The sequence below is a fragment of the Mesocricetus auratus genome, unplaced genomic scaffold (assembly GCF_017639785.1).
Source record: "Mesocricetus auratus isolate SY011 unplaced genomic scaffold, BCM_Maur_2.0 Super-Scaffold_100023, whole genome shotgun sequence".
NCBI lineage: Eukaryota > Metazoa > Chordata > Mammalia > Rodentia > Cricetidae > Mesocricetus > Mesocricetus auratus.
This window is the reverse complement of record NW_024429204.1, coordinates 5,824,511-5,837,441: the sequence shown is the minus strand read 5'-3', so window position 1 is coordinate 5,837,441 and position 12,931 is coordinate 5,824,511. Positions and strand designations below refer to the sequence as shown.

The 12,931-nt window shown below is 42.5% G+C and overlaps 1 long non-coding RNA gene across 1 annotated transcript in view; it reads right to left on the bottom strand.

The window, feature by feature from the left end:
• Positions 1-8,389, bottom strand: part of LOC110341355 — a 120,122-nt gene extending 111,733 nt beyond the window's left edge. Inside the window, exon 1 of the long non-coding RNA XR_002383260.2 lies at positions 8,005-8,389. This is a non-coding gene — a long non-coding RNA (uncharacterized LOC110341355). The remainder of the gene's footprint in view (positions 1-8,004) is intronic.
• Between the last annotated feature and the right edge of the window lie 4,542 nt (positions 8,390-12,931).

Below are 12,931 nucleotides of genomic sequence, written 5' to 3'. Positions count from 1 at the left end.
CACACACACACACACACACACACACACACACACACACACCCCTTCTGTTATATTCTCTAAACAAACAACAGATTGCATTGCTGCTGTTCCGAATTTTATGCCAGAAAAAGCAGGGATAAATGAAAAAACCTTCATCAAGATTCTAACCAAATGCATGCTTCTACAACGTTGTGTACTGCACATTTATGAACAATTCATGAGCTTCCCATTGAAGATGACGCCTGCGAAGATTCAGGAAAATTCGTGGCTCAGCCCAACTTTCCGGGGAAGGGCCAGATTTACCATCTGCAAGGCGCATCCCTAAATGCCCGGCCAGCATTCTCTCCGAAGTTACTCATGGTCCCCATCCTAAAGATGGACAGCTAGAGAGAAGAAAAGAGGTGATACAATGCTCCTCCCACTGCTCTTTACAGGACCCACAGGAGAAGCAGTAAGCTCCCTCATCATTCATTGCAAACGACCTTTCAAAGAAAATCAGCAGATCCAGGCACAGCAGCACTCACCTGCTACCCCAGCATTAGGCTGGCATCACTTGGAAAGGAGATGGGGTCTTGGAGTGAATCACTTAAATTAGCACTCGGGAGGCAGAGGCAGGAGGTTCGCCACAAAGTTTCAGGTCAGCCTGTGGTATGTAGAACATTCCAGACCAGCAAGGCTATAAGGGAATAAATACCCATCTCAAGCAGTTGAACAACAAACAAACAAATGAGCCCGTTAACCTCTGCAAGGTCACAGAAACAGAATTCAAGATATGAGAAGTTTATACCAGAGAGTCTGCAGCTTCCGTGACCACCGCCAGATCCAGAATCACGGCATACTTCCCTTCCCTTCCTTGAGCAAGTCAACTTGAAATGTATGATGTCAGACACTTAAACATCACCCTCTTAACCAGCAGCCATTCTAAGCATAGGACTGACAGGAGCTAAGTCTCTGCTGCATCATAGCATCATCTTGATGATCTATTGAAAGTAAAATGAGATGAAGGTGCTCAAAGTCCATTTTTTTTCTCAAAATGAAAAAGTACAGCCATCCCATAGAATTAAAAATGAAAGCCTGCCCATTCATCAGCTCTAACGGCATTACTGGAACGTGTAATTATTCTATACGTGACCCCAGGCAAGTGATGTTAATCTACTTATGCCTCATTTTTCTCATCTTTAAAATGGGGGTGTAATTAGTAGTGTCTCAATCCAAGTGATTCCGATGACTGATTCCCTTGGCCCAGCACCAAGACCTCAGTTAATATTACACATTCTCGTCCCATGCCAAACTCAGATACCCTCTCTCCAAGGCAGTGTGAGGAGATCTCTGCTTCACGCATGGAATCACACGCAGACGCTCTCAAAATACTGGCGCTTGATAAATGCACCCTCGTAATACTGCTAAGCATCCATTTTTCATAATTTACATGAAAATAGCTCCACTGTAAAATGTCTAAAATAATGACAATGCACTGTGCCCAGAGGTGACTGTGCTGTGGTGGCTGGGTGAACTGAACTGGAGAAACCATATGCAGGGAAGAGTCTAGGTTGCACTAGGGCATAGATTCTAACACTGGGGCATAGATTGGGCAGCTGGGCAGGTGGCATCAGCCTGGCAGCAGCTATGCCTGAAGCAGGACCCCTGAATAAAGATTTCTAGCTGATTGCACATGTAAGCGGCAGGGTCATGAATGGCCTCGGGGTGTGAGAGGTAAGAATGTGTCTAAAATCTAAGAGGAGCCTTGCTCCAGAAATGAAGAGGAATGAGGCACGCCCCGCCTGTCCCCAGATACACAGACACAGATTCTAGCGAAGATCATCTCCCCCTCCGAAGCCGTCATCTTTGAAGAACAGAGGATGGTTGCTCATTATAAAGAATTTCATAATTCAATTAATGTATTCATTGGCAAGGCTCATGGCATAACATGATTTCGCCCTGTAATTATTCCCAAGAGGGAAAAAAAATCAAAATTCATCTCCATGAGCAACTGACGAATATGATGTAATCAAATCACCTCTGACAAGTGTCATCATGAAGTTCTAGGGGAAAAAAGAATCAGAAGAAAACTGAGATATCATCTAATCCGCCATTCCATTGTACGAAGACAATAAGATCAAGGGAGATTTGTTCACTGGTCCAACAGTGTCACAACTTGTCCCACTATCTAGGAATGTAACAACTTAGTACTGTTGTATAATTACATTGCAAAGCTACATGCCACCACTTTTAGGCTCATAATCCAAGGATTCTCTCAAGGCTGGACCCATGGGGCAGTGGTTAGGAGCACTGGTTCTCTTCTGGGAGACCTAGGTTTAGTTCCCAGCACCCACATAGTGGCTCCCTACTGTCTATAACTGTAGTTAAAAGGGATTCAAATGTTCTCTCCTGGCCTCCTTGGCTGCTACATACACACAGTGCACAGGCACATATACAGACAAAACACATATGTATACAAAATGAAGTATTTTACCAGTAAACATCAATAACATCAATAATCTTGATCCCACTGTTCATAAGCCATCAGATGCCTTTTTCTATCTATACATCTTCTCAAACTTTCACTCTTCTCTACGGAAACCAAACAAAGACGGCCACATATGCCAAAGGCTCCCCACCCACCTTCTAAAAATTTCATGCCAACACAATACACCCTTTTAGCCTATGAAATCCACCCACCTTTCAAATCTTTGACTCCCTGTACAAGCAAAAGTAACAGTAGTTGGTCTCCTTGCTATATGAAGAATACGCATAAACAACCTTTGGTGGGATGTAAATATGAATGTGCTATTTAAAACTCTTATTCACTGAACAGCATTTTAAAAAATAGATTTTAGGGGCTAGCAACTACAAAACAACTTGACAGCTATCTCTATGTGAGCTGTTTGAGCTGAAGCAGTACAGAGGTCATACATGATTCAAACTCTACCTTCCTGTTATGGCTACCAGCAATATTCAAAATACCGGGAACTCTCTCTCGTCCTGTGTCCTAGAGACACACCCTGTACAGAAATCCATACTAACCCATTTCATGCATAGATAATGAATGAGGTATAAACGTGTGTGCCAGCGCTGGAAATCTGGAGGGAGCTGTTAATACAGCTCTGTGCCTTTTGATGTCCTGACCAATGCTCCTAATGCTAGCACTTGCTCTCAGTAAGCACACAGAGATATTGCCAATGTAAATTCTCTGGAAGCAGTTGATTTAACACTTGATTTTTTTTTTCCAATATAAGTTTCACTAACTTGGGGTGTTTTATCTCATTGCTGGAGACTAAAGTAGGCACAGAGACATACACACAGATAATTGTTGATTAAAAAAATCCCATGTTAAATGCTATGATAGAAAGAGAATGGAAAGCTCACAGAGCACAGAGTGGGGCTGGATTAACTCTGCTTAGGGGATGTAAGAGGACTCAGGGAGGGTGTATCACTAAATCTATGCCCCCAAGAACTTCTGCCATGGGTAGAGACAAGAAGCCAGGAAGAGAGAAAAACACGAACAAAGGCCTACTCGGAAGTCCTGTTGGATTACAGAGCTAAAGTAATAATTAGAGAAGAGTCTACAATAGTGCCATGTGGTTTGCCACCTGATAAAATCAAGCGATCATTTTCTACCTACTAAACTTTCCCGCCGAAAATCTGCATGAGAAAGATCACAGTGGATGTCAGTAGATATTAAAGTATTCTGAAGCTATTGGATCCTAAAAGTCTGTATTTTTAAAGTATTTCTTAGTGAGCACATGTTAAGAGAAGCTTTTTCTTGCCAGCCGCTTTGGTTTGTCCCCCACCAGCCGCCTGGGCTCTGCCGCATTGTAGTCCCCAAATAAACACACAAGACGCTGTATTAATTATGAAGCTGTTGGCCTTGCTTGTTTCTTACTGGCTAGCTCTGACTTAAGTAATTACCCCATAATTGTTAATCTAAGTATGTCTCTTACCGGAGAGGTTTCCGGGCTTCCTACCCCAATGGCGTTACATCTCGACTCTCTTGTGTTTCTCCTTCCCAGAATCCTCCTCGACTCCTAGTCCCTCCTATCTAGGTTTCCTATTGGCTCAACAGTACTTTATTGACAAATGCACAAGACTTCCCCCAACAAGCACATATTTATATAACAGCTCCTTATTCAAGCCCTACTAAGACAAAACCAAAATTAGTGAAGGCTACCTACTTACATATCTGCTGTAGCAAAGATACATCTCTTGTCTGTCAATTACATTTTGTGAATACCACCACTCCTACACTGTTTTATTGCAGCTCTTCCCAAGGGCTCCAACCAAGAGACATCCTCTCTTAATATAGTAAGCCATGAGCTGGGCACTGGCTTGATGGGGAATTGTCCTTCTGTATATACGTATCTCTTAATGGTTGATGAGTAAAACACTGTTTGAGAGACAGGAAGATAGACAGGATGAGGAGATGAGAATTTGGGGAAAGGTGGGCAGAGAAAGAACACGAAGAGACACCATGTAGCTGCAAAAGGAATAACAGGTCCGGGCATTCTCCAGTAAGCCAAGGCCACATGGAAATACATAGCTTAATAGAAACGGGTTAATAATTAAGATAGAACTAGCCAATAAGAAGCCCTAGATATCGACCAACAGTTTTATAATTAATACATAGCGTCTGTGTGTTCACTTGGGGCTGACGCTGTGGAACACGGTGGAACAGGAACTTCCATCTACACTGGCCTGTGAAGATTTTGTTTTGGCGACATTTTGAAGAGCCAGCATTCAACAATGGCCACCTCTTAGTCTCCTCAGTCAGTTGAGTCAACCACTACCTGTAACCTGATCACTAACCCAAAGTGACTCCTATTTGTTCTTTTTATTCTGTATCAGTTTTTTAAAGGGACCAATTTCCAAATTAGTCATATAAACTTACTTGATTTTTGTTACATTTCAGCGTGTGTGTGTGTGTGTGTGTGTGTGTGTTTGTGTGTGTTTCCACAACAAGAGTGGAAGTCAGAAGACAACTTGTCAAAGTCCTCTACTTCTTCTGGATGGGTTTCAAGGATCAAGCTTAAGTTGTCTGGGTTGGCTGTAAGTCCCCTTACCTGTTGACTCTTGACAAACTAATTTTACTACGGTAGTGAATAACTCTAGAACCTCAGCAATTTAACAGTAAAAGTACCCTTCCTTTTGAAGCAACACACCCAATGTGATTTGAAATAGGGAAACACATTAGTTACTCACGAACAGTGACTGACAGGTGTATCACCATCTGGGATGTTGTAATAGTCCAAAACATACTGGAGAGAACCCCAGGATGGTTCATGAGATTATCACAGTCTAGCTTAGTACAACAGGCATGGTGTTCTTTGGTCTACCGGGCTTCATGTGGACCAGGGAACATCAGATGAGAATTGCTGCCCCTTGACCCAACAAGCTTGTGTAAGAATTGAAGAATCAGAGTACTAGAGATATGGTCAGCAAGGGCTTTCAAATTTGATGAAGAAAAATTCTACAATAGCATAAGGAACACGACAGTTAACTTCAGATAGACTGAGTCTAACTCCTCAGGCTGTGAACCAAGCTATGAAAGTAAGAATCCAAGTCATTTGGGGTGTGTACTAGCCATTGTTTCATTAGCTGGCCTAGAGATCCCTTAATCAGGTTTGAACTTGGAAGATATGAAAAGTTTACACATCTGCTGGTTTAAGTGTGGTGGTTTTTACATGTGTAATCCCAGCACTGGGCCAGTAGAAGCAGGAGGGGAGTGGATTTAAGACTTGGGTTATATAGTCTCAAAACACTAAGAACTGGGAATATAGCTTGGTGACAGCACCCTTGTCTAACATGTGCTAAACCCTGCTGGGTTGGAGCCCCATCACTGATAATTAATCAATCAAATAATTAACCAACTTCAGGAAACCAATGGAGTTCAAGAAAATGATGCGACCAAATTTTGCTTAGCTCAGAATTAACGGGAATAAAGAGCCCAGGAAAACCATAAACTCATCCCAGACGCTGGTGCAAACACTTTTAGATTTGTATCGGTGTCCTGCTCAGTTGACTCCTGGAGGCCGTTTGTCTTGGTCTGGGTTTCTATTGCTGCAACAAAACCCCATGGCCAGGGACAACTCGGAGAGGAAAGGGTTTGTCTCGTTTGCACTTCCTCATCACTGTTCATCACTGAAGGAAGTCGGGACAGGATCTCACACAGGGAAGGATCCTAGAATCAGGAGCTGCTGCAGAGGCCATGGAGGGTGCTGTTTACTAGCTTGCTCCCCATGGCTTGCACAGCCTGTTTTCTTTATAGAGCACAGGACCAACAGCCCAGGGATGGCCCCACCCACAATGGGCTGGGCACACCCCATCAACCACTAATTAAGAAGATGCCGGATCTCATGGAGGCATTTCGTCAGCTGAGGCTCCTTCCTTTGATTGACTCTAGTTCATGTCAAATTGACACCCAGAACCAGCGAGTACAATGTGGTTTGCTTGATTTCAAGAAATAGACTTTTCTGTGGAGTTCTACCCATGGGTAGAGTGCTTTATATGTCTACCACCATTCATTTAGATGGTGAGGTACCTGACGGAATTACCGTAATCCTCAGACTTTGGGTGTCAAAGCCTCAATAAAATGAGACAGAACCACCCGAAAAAGCAACAGAGTGGCAGCCCTCCTCTAGGAAGTGCTTTCTGAGTGACAGTGATGCTGTGGCGACCCCAGTAGGCTCTCCCAATCATGTCTGTTGCAAAAACTAATAACAGACACAAGCAAAAGGCAAAAGGAAAGCACCAGAACCTAAACATCTTCCTCTCTGCCAGGAGGACAGACTGCAGATTTGCAGGCACTTGGGGGAAATCAAGGAGCACCTCTCCAGACAGGGTCAGACCTCGAACAGCAATCACGTTTGCACTTCCGAAGAATAAACATTTAAAGTGCGGGATTTTCCCCACCCTGCTGACTTTGGAATCCCCTTTATCTTCTTGGCTCCATCTCCTGGAAGGAAAGCCATGCCAGCAGGTCTCACGACCACTTCAACCACCTAAAAAGTCAAAAATGTGTGCAATGTCCTTTAACTAAACCATACAGATGAAGTCAGGCAGAGGCACACTGTTTTTGGAAACTCCCCTTATATCACACAAGATGACCCTGAAGGTGAATGACAACACTCCAGTTAAAAAAAAATTACTGAAACAGCGCAAGGCAAGGGTAAAAGAATCCAAAATCCACATCCTAAAATAATCCAGTTTTAGAAGCGAGTCATTTGCTCCATCGTTAATTTTGTAAATAAGGGAATTGAGACTCACGGTGGAGATGGGCATGGTGCAAAGCTAAAGACAAAGAGATCCTGGAGGGGCTGCTTTGCCAGGGGGTAAATTCCCATAAAATTTCCTTTTCAAAAATTAAAAATTGAAAGAGCATGTTGTTTGTATCACAGCCGACGTCCCCTGCAAGTGGACTCTCTGACAAGCATTTGGGAGTCCGGGAAGATGCTGACAGCCGAAAAATAAGCGTGTAGGAGGCGCCGAGCAACACCAACAAAACCAATTCAAACATGTTTTTCGTTTGGATTATCCACCACTCAGCTAGGTTTCTGTCCACTTTAAAGCGTGGATAAGCAGTGAGTAGAGAACTCGCAACCCTCTGGTCGGTTGTTTCCCACCGTTTTTTGTAGGAGCAATGAGGCAACATGAACAAACGCTCCCCCAGTAGCCCAGGCTTGCCCTCGTTCGCCTTTGCTGACTCCACGCTGGATATGAACATAAAGCACTTTACAGCCCAAAAGTACCTCCTACTTATGAATTTGTTATCATGCTGTCCAAAACTAATTTACGTTGATGTGGATTTTTGGTTTGTTGCGGGTCTAAAACAAAGACAGACTAGAAGAAAAACAGGAAGCGTGTTGGACGAGAACACACATAGCAAGTGTGTCGGACCTCAGTGTAGTAGATGTTCCTACCTAATGCCCCAGGGGTACCAGACAGACACAAAGGAAAAGACGGAAAAGACGGAGGACCCCGCGCTCACCTTCGCGAGGACCAAGGACATGAAACACACAGGGGCCAACTCACCGGACAAGTCCCCGGAGAGGGGGCGCAGGAACGTGCTGTGAGCGTGAAGAGGAGTCCAAAAGGGTGCAGATAGTGAAAGCCAAATTGCACCAATGTAGGATCCCACGATGCACTGCCAGCAACAAAAGGTAAGGATCAGGGCCCAAACACAAAGCAGCTGTGGCGATGGAAAAAAATTCTACCCTGATTCAAGCGGGCTGAGACCCATGCCAGCACGAGATCCCCAAGTCCCATGTCTAGAGACCAGATGTTGCGGGTGCTCTGCTCGGACACCCCTTGGGGTAGGCGGTGAGAAGATGTAGCACCAACGACTCAGGCACCGAGAGTCAGTGAGCAGCAGAGCAGGCTGCAGACTCGTTTATTAAGGAAGTTAGACCTGACTTTATACCCCCTCCCTGGGTCCCATTGGCTCAGGCGCTGACTCTGCTATATGTCCTTTCCTCATTGGTGTTTCTGGTCAGGTGTCTCTGTGTCAGCATCTCTGGGCATAGAGGCAGGCTTGGCTCAGGGAGGAAGTGCCTGCTGCACATGCGCATGCGGGCTGACCTGGGCACAACTGTAGCTTGGGTAGGTTGGCCGCAGTTTCTCTTACAAGGGTTCACTTCAAAATCAGATACAGATGCATTCCAAATGTCTGAATATGATAGTGTTGTAAATTAATGAGTCATAATAAGGATGAACTGAAACCTATAGCACAGGTCTCAGAACTGGAAAGTAGGAAAAAATCTTCCGTGGTTTTTGTTAACATATCAAGGAGATCTACAAGAGCGTTATCACATCATTCTTACAAATGAGGAAGCATATGTGCCCGAGAAAGAAATCTGTGTCTCAAATAAAGCCCCATACATTCTATAGATATTAGCTTGAAAATGCTGCTTCAGAAGTTGATTTCTAGAGAAGCCAAATTTGAAGTCATTTTAAACTACGAATCTCTGACAAGAACTTGGAGTGCAACCTATCACCCCAGAAAGAAAAAAAAAGAAAAAAAGAAATAAATAAAGTAAGTGCGGATTTTAAAAGGACTTGGATTTCTTTAAAGCCCTGAAAAACGTTACCATTTAGTAATGACATTCTCCATCCATCTGACCTCAGCCTGACACACTGAATTGCTCTCAACAGCTGAGGCCAGACACATGCGTTCTACATCTTAACTCTCGCTTCTCTAATTTGTTTTTTAAAAAATGCACATTCAAAGAATGCCAAAGATGGAGCCAGAAATAACAACAACAATAGAAAAAAAAGCAGAGCCGTAAGTAATTATAAAATCCACACCTACCAGGCAAAGCAGTTGCCAACACTTGGTCACAAGCTTTGATGACATTCCTGGTGGAGATATCTCAGTCATAGGCATATGCCACTCTCCTTAGCTGACTCCATGACTGGTACCTGACCTGCTCTCAAACTCTAAATTCTAATGACTATATTTTTATTTATTCTGTTATTTTGCATGTATGGCTGTTCTGCCTGCGTGTATGTCCATGTACTGAATGTGTACAGTGTCCGTGGAGACCAGAAGAGGACATCAGACCCTAACTGGAATTACAAAGGGTTGTGAGCACATGAGGGTGTCTGGAATCAGACCTGGGTCCCTCTGGAAGAGGGTCCAGTGCTTTTAAACATCAAGCCGGCTCTCGACAGGCCCCTCCAGCTAGTTTCTTATGAGAACAGAATATTCCTACTTTGGAGACTCTCCTACTCTTGGGCGTTACTGTCCTCAGTATTCCTTAATAAACCTATCCTACCTCTGCTTTTAAAAATTAAGGGCAGGAAGGGGTACTTTGACATTGTCCGCCTACTAACTACATTGTAATATGATTAATTATAAGAAATACAAGGTATAGAGAAGAGGTGTTATTTTAAGGAGGCTAAGAAAGTTTATTTTAAGGAGGCTAAGAAAGCCTAGATATAACTAATTTTCATGCGTGTGTTATCATTGACACTATACTTTGACACTTGGGTGACTCAGCTCCACAAAAGTGGAAGACTTTGCAATCACACAGTTTTTAGTGATTCTTTCTGGTTTTCAACCTTAGCCACGTATTAGAATTACCTGGGGAGCTATTAGAAAAAACAGTCCCAAGACCTCACCTGGCAGCTCTGAGAGTAAACCACAAAATGACATGATTTTAGTATCCCTCCAGAGGTAAGAATTAGCACATGTTTTTCTTAGGAGAGAAACAATAGGGTACTGTTAGTAGAAATGATTTACCATTAGTGATAGAAATAGAAGCACTATTAGTAACTTCCTGATAAGCCATGTTCTGAATAAGCATTTTATTGTGCCAGTAGATAATATACTGACTTAAACATTAATCAACAAGCAATCATTGGGTACCTACTATGTGCCAAACATGATGATTAGTATTATGTGTGTAAAAATTAATAAGGCATAGTCATTTTGACCCCATGTGCCAGAGGGAAGAAATACATTTGTTTAATTGGATAATTAGTAGGGACTGCCATAAATATTTTAAGAGGTTAAGATGCAGATGAAACACAAATGGGAAGTCAGAGGAACTTCACAGGGAAAGTAAAAAATCAATTAGAAATTGAAGCTTAGTTTGTGAAAACCATGTAAAGAGGAACTATTATAATTTTTTAAAACAAAGTCTTCTATGAGCAAAGGAATTGAAGAGACTCATCCCTAAAGAGGATATACAAAAGACTAGTAGCTCCACAGAAGTATTTCCAACATTATTACTAATTGGGAAAAGGCAAATCCAAACTATAATGAATTATCACTTTGAAACCTTGGTAGTGGTTTCTATAAAAACTAAATCAATAGAATGACCATTGTTGAAGGGAATGTAGTGCATTCATGAACATGTGCAATCGGAATGGTACATGTAGCCACTATGGAAAACAGTCCAGTGATTTCTCAATCAATTAAAAAGAGAACCACCATAAGATCCAGTACATGTGCACTTCCAATTTGTCTATTTACCCCAAAGTTAACGTGAATGGACAAATTATTCTCATGAAAATAAAGTGATAATAAAGAAATGGGAGATCCAAAGTCACTGTGATCCAGTAATATGCCACAAACCACACAATGAGGGATAAGAAGTAATTAGGTAATTTCTTTGCATTGCAAAAGAATGCTCAGTTGTTTGTTTTCATTTAGTGTCTCATAGCAAAATTCAAACTTCTGAAGCTCAAAACTCTTGAAGATTGGGCATAGTGACACAAACCTGAGTCCTAGCAATCAAGCTGAGGTGGGAGACCTCAAGTTCAAACCCCGAACCTGTGTTTCATAAGGAGACAGTCTCAAAAGCAAAAATATACCCCAAGAAAGCAACAGTCAGGAAATTAGAATATTTGCAGATAAGTGTGTGTGTGTGTTACCAGTGTGTACTGTGTGTGTGTATTATCACAGTGTGTACTCTGTGTGTGTGTGTGTGTTACCACAGTGTGTACTTTGGTATCAGTAAAACTAGTGCTTTTGTGAAAAAAAGAGTAGGTTGGAGTAATAAAGTGAATTTCCACTGAATTCTCTAAGACTTTCTAGTCTTTTTGATGATAGTTCTAGAGCACATGTATTTGGTTGGAAAACGCACTCAGCAGACTGCTATACATTAGAGAAGTAAACAAAACTACGCTATATTTCAGAAACCTTCTGACCTTAGCTCTTCAACGGGACAGGATGACATTCAGGGGGTGGAGGGTGCCGACTCAAGACTCAGGAGGCCTGGGTTGTGGTTATCCCACAGCAGGTCCCGGATGTGAGTCAAGAGCAGAATCCTAAAAAAGCTACAAACTGAGAAGGAAGCATGACTGAAGGAGGCTCAAGGGCAAATGGGAGGCGTTGGTTAAAAAGTAACAAAATCGGAAAGCAGTGGGTGGAAGGTAACGAAAAGACACTCCTTAAAGAGCCCAGGAAAGATGGCGCCTAGCACCAAGTCCTAAACAATTAGTAACTAAGAGGTGCTGGGAAGTTAATGAAGGGCTTCCCTAGAGCATAAAAACGTAAACAGATTATTGGGGAGATGTGAGGTGTGGGGAGCTGACTAGGAAAACCCCATATAATAAACCTTTTGAAGAAGTTTGGTGCGAAAAGAATAGGGCAATGTTTCTGAAGTAAAACTGTTGACTTTCAAGAGCAAAGCCATAAACTGAGAGTGACCTGTATCTAGGCATGCATCTCTTTGTTGCAGTGACACTTAATGACACTTAATCCTGGATAGGCCGTTTTTATTTTTTAGCAGATTGTTTCAAATTTCTTAGATTCCAAACCCCTTACTCATTTCCCAGTGTGTGTGAGTCTTCTTGGCTCTTTCTTCACAATCCCCAGGACCTTAATGTCTATTAGACTTTTGTAAGGATGATCAAATTATCTCGTCCCCTGTCCCAGTTATCCAATGTGACATTTTTCAACATCTACTAATCGTCAGTACCTTCATTTCAACGTCTTTTGGGTTTGTCTCACTAGGTAATCCTTGGGAGTGTGACCCTGGCCAAGAAACTCTTCTGTCTGCCACACCCTTCCACAAACAGCCTTTTGAGTTATGTTTATATGGCATCTGCCTTGCAGGATGAAATGTCTTAAGGATATAGGAAGAAATTTAATTAACAGAGGCAAATTTCTTACAAACAAAACCGCTAAGTGCTATAAAAGCTCCATGCTTCTTGTATATGAATTTTCATTTTATTCTGAAACCAGAGAGAAAAGATTTGGGGAATGGGTTGTATGGTGGTCTTTCCTGTCGCCCACATCCATTCTAAACCAAGTCTTCTGGACGATCGACTTCATGTCCACAGACAAACTCTTGTCGCAGCTACAACACAGAACTTACAGAGGAATCTATTAGCACATTTGTACAGAGAGCTAACTATCTGCTCTCAACAGGGATAGGGTTTGGTGACTCAGTCACCTGTTTAAAACAACACACACAATCTATTGGACTTCCCGTTCTAGAATGAGAAATGA